The sequence below is a fragment of the Leopardus geoffroyi genome, chromosome B3 (genome assembly GCF_018350155.1).
Source record: "Leopardus geoffroyi isolate Oge1 chromosome B3, O.geoffroyi_Oge1_pat1.0, whole genome shotgun sequence".
In the NCBI taxonomy this organism is placed as follows: Eukaryota; Metazoa; Chordata; class Mammalia; order Carnivora; family Felidae; genus Leopardus; species Leopardus geoffroyi.
The window spans coordinates 74,770,949-74,775,470 of record NC_059337.1 but is presented as its reverse complement, the minus strand read 5'-3'; positions in this window follow the sequence as shown (position 1 = coordinate 74,775,470).

Genomic DNA, 4,522 nt, shown 5'->3' with positions numbered 1-4,522 from the left:
ACATATACATATATACATGTATATACATATACACATATATGTATATATACACACATATATGTATATATACATATACATATATGTGTGTATATATACATATATACATATATATACATATATATATACATATATGTGTATATACACATACATATACATATGTATATTATGTGTATATATACACATATATGTGTATATATACACATAATATACATATATGCATATATATGTACATATATGTGTGTGTGTGTGTGTGTATATATATATATATATATATATACTAATAGTCTCACTTGATTCAAAGTTCTGCTTCCAGATTCTATCAAAGGACCTCCCTCAATAAGGCAAGTAGCTAAAAGGGCACAAATCTGGGTTTAACAGCCATAAAGTTGTTGTATGACCTTAGGATGGTTATTTAAATTCTCACAGCCTCCTCAGTTTCTTCATCCATAAAATGGGTCTAATAATAATCTGCCTCACAGGTTGTTGCCTAAATCTGAGGGAGATGACAGAGAATCCCTAGCACATCCCAGATGCCAGAATACAATTAGGCCTTATCTCTGAGGTAAATAGATTCCTTCTGTTCCCTTTCTTTCCCCTTCTTTCCTCTTTCCTTACAGACAGGGAGGGATCCTAGTCTCAAAGACAATCAGAAGAGAAACAATGGGGAGGAAACAGGGCAGAGGGCTTGGATTGTGTTCTCTTGAAAACAATGCCTGAGGACAGAACTGGAGACTTCCTGGAGGGTGGTCCCAGGGATCAGGAGGGAAGGAGCAGAAAATGTGAGTCAGAGGAGAAAGGTACATGTTGTTCTAGCTACTGATATGTAGCTCAGTCCAGCCAGAGACCCTCTGCAGAACTGTAGAACACACGCACCTCAGGATTGACCCTCCCAAGGACAGGAGGCTGGGGCACTGGCCCATGTCCTCTACTGCATGACCTCTGCCCTCAGCATTAGTTCCTCTCCTAGTTCCTCCCCTCTCCTCTCCTTGACTTCTGTCAACTGAGGGAGGCAAACAGAGAGTACCTCTTACTTGAGGCACTGGCAGGGTCATGGAACTATCCATACAACCTTAGCTCAAATCAAAGGTGGCCTGAAGACATGTGGCATGGGGCACCAAAAGTAGCTGCCTCAGGCCCAAAGCCCATCCTCAGGTCAACAATGTGAGATTTTCCACCTCGTTGAGCACCTCTGTGCCAGGCAGACAACTCAAGTACCAGAAACTAGAAACCCAGGATTAAAGTCCTCTCTCCCCAAGAGTACAGGCCTGGACACAACTGATTTCCTCAATCACTCCCTCAGGACATTTGTCTGGGCAGAAGAGAGAATACCTGAAGGGTGAGTCAGTCATTAAAGGGGCCCTGGGAGGAAAGGGTGGGGCTGGGAATTTACCCGAAGAAGGAAAAGTTATTTAACTGAGCATGAGTTAAATCGTTTTTTTCTCTGCTGTACAAATACCTTGTGAACTGGAAATGTTCCTCAGGTTGGAAACACAATAATGTTTATTGCATTAATGCCTATCACTAATGAAGCACATAATATGTGCTTGGAAATGTGTGTTCTCTCATGCCTATTTCACTTCATCCTCACAGCCAATCCTAGCCAGTAAGTACTATAATTAACTGAAGCTCAGAGACATTGAGCAACTCACTGAATGTCAAACAGTAACTTTCAGAGCCAGAATTCAATCCCACATAGTCTGACCTCAGAGCCTGTACTGTTGACCATTAGGCTATACTCAATTTCCCCATAATAAACAAACAAACGAACAAACAAACAAGGAGAACATCCAGCTAGAGAAGCAATTTGAAGCAGTGGCCTGTCCCCCCTGCCCTGCCTGGGATGAGGGGGGCTGGGAGAGTATCAAAATTAGATCTTAAGCATTAACTAGACACGGTAAGCAAAGAAGGACTCCACACTGATCGGGGTGCGTTATGATTGTTGCATGTGGGCGGATACTTATCATTGATGGCTGCTCAAAATCTTTTTCACCCCATCTCACTAAGGTAGAAAGAATAAAAAGAAGTTGCCCTTCCAAGGCTCCCCTGCCTTGAGGGTGCAGAACAGCAACTTACATTCTGCCAAGGGGACACCATTCCATGCCTTCTAGTAGAAACAGATGACAAATGAGCAGGTATTCCATTTTGCTGGGGCAGATGGCCCTAGGGGCAGCATGGCTCTTTGTGAAATCATCATTCTTTCAGCTTTGCTAAGGAAAAACAAGTTACAAGGGGCTTTTGACCTGCTTGGAATGCTAGAAGAGAAGAAGAGCGCATCCTGGGCACTGGAAGGGGCTCCCAAAACAAGAACCCCAAGGGTAGAGGGCAGCTGGGGCCACAGCAGGTGGGATCCTAAAGTTCTGGACCCATTTCCACAATGCGTGTAGCAAGACGAGGTTCCCACACCACCAAGAAATTCTTGGACACCAACAGTGTGTCTTACAATTCAACCCAATTCTGACACTATCTACCTGGAGACAGTATCAGATCTCACAGGTTACGGGCTCAGTCCCACAAGACTGACACACAGCACACACCCTTCAAGACACCAATTGCAAATCCAGGTTGTCATTTGTGTTTCTGACCAGCTATAGATTGGAGGTTCCCGTGCACCCTACCTTGGGTTCAATTAATTTGCTTGAGCAGTTCACAGAGCATGGAGAATCAGGTTACTTACTAGATTACTGTGTTTATTTTGTTGTTTTTTTAAAGAGAGAGACCACTCAAAAGTACACACACTCGAACAGGGGAGAGGGGAAGGAGAGAGAATTTTAAGCAGACTCCATGCTCTGAGCAGAGCCCGACATGGGGTCGATTCCACAACCCTGGGATTATGACTTGAGCTGAAATCCAGAGTCAGATGGTCAACTGACTGAGCCACCCAGGCGCCCCTAGATTACTGGTTTATTATAAAGGATATAACTCAAGAACAGCCAGATAGAAGAGATACATAGGGCAGGTTATGTGGAAAAGGGCACAGAACTTCCGTGCGCTGTGAGAGCACCACTATCCCAGCACCTCCTGTTCCCCAACGCAGAAGCTCTCCAAACTCCAACCTTTTAGGTTTTATGGGGCTTCATTACAGAGTCATGACTGAATTAAACAGGAGCTGGTAATTGATTCAACCTCCAGCTCATCTCCCCTCCCACAGAGGTCAGGGGCAGGACTGGAAGTTTCAATCAATCCTTCAATTACAGGTTGGCAACTAGCTCCCCTCCTTAGGTTATCTCAGGGCTTTCCGAAGGTCACCTCATTAACATAACAAAAGGCACCTTTTCCGCTTTCCTCACAGGAAATTCCAAGGTTTTAGGAGCTCTGTTCCAGGAATGGGGTCGAATGTATTTTAATATATTTCTTATTGTAAATCACAATATCACGACCCTTTCCAAGTGGAACACTTTCCCCGTAACTCCGCTCAAACCCTGGGTTTTCTTGTGACCTTTCCAAGCTGAGTGCAGCCCAGTCCCCAAAAGTTCAGTTGCCCATAGTTCACGCTTACCCTACCGTAAAGGTTTGTTTTTCAGCAGCTGGGAGCCGAGATAAGGGTCCCCTCCCCCCAACCAGGAGCTGGAGCAGCTTTGTGTCTGGGAGACTGGTCTGCACTGTCACTGTAAAAAGGTTTCTGATCCCTTTATGTTTGTTTTTCACATTCAGACAAAAAAGGAAGCCTTTTAATTTCTTTCATCTGCAGAGCTTGACAATACGTCGAACCTCACAGAATTGCGGTGACTTTCAGTGAGTGCTTTGTGTACTATCAAGTGTAAAAAAGATCAGCTTTTATCATCATTGATGACTTTGCACCTTTGCTCATAACATCCTCTGACTGGAATCCGCTCTCCCCAGGTTTACGTCTGTCAAAATCCTGCTCATCATTGGACTGCCAAGGGCTAACTTCAACCAGCTATCCAAGATTCAAGAGGGGCGCTTGGGTGGCTCAGTCGGTTAAGTGTCCGACTTCGGCTCAGGTCATGAGCTCACGATCTGGTCCGTGAGTTGGAGCCCTGCATGGTGCTCTGTGCTGACAGCTCACAGCCTGGAGCCTGCTTCAGATTCTGTGTCTCCTTCTCTCTCTGCCCCTCTCCTGCTCGGGCTCTGTCTCTCAAAAAAATGAATAAACATTAAAAAAAATTAAAAAAAAAGAAAGATATTAAAAAAAAAAATAGCTTCAAGAAACCAAGAGCGAGCTGCTCGCTGAGTAGATTTCCGGGTTAGGGTAGGAGGCAGGTGGCAGAGGGAAGTCTCCGCACCTCTGGTTGATGTGCTGAGGGGAAAAGAGACCGAAATGTAGTATCTGGGAATTCATTTTAGGAAAATTAGGGAATACAGATAAATAACACAAATATAAATGTTTATTTTGGGGAGAGAAAAAGTGCGTGAACGAAGGAGGGGCAGAGAGAGAGAGAGAGACGGAGGATCCGAAGCAGGCTGCTCTGAGAGCACAGAGCCTGAATGGGGCTCGAACCCACAAACTGTGAGATTATGATCTGAGCCAAAGTCAGATGCCTAACCGACTCAGCCAGCCAGG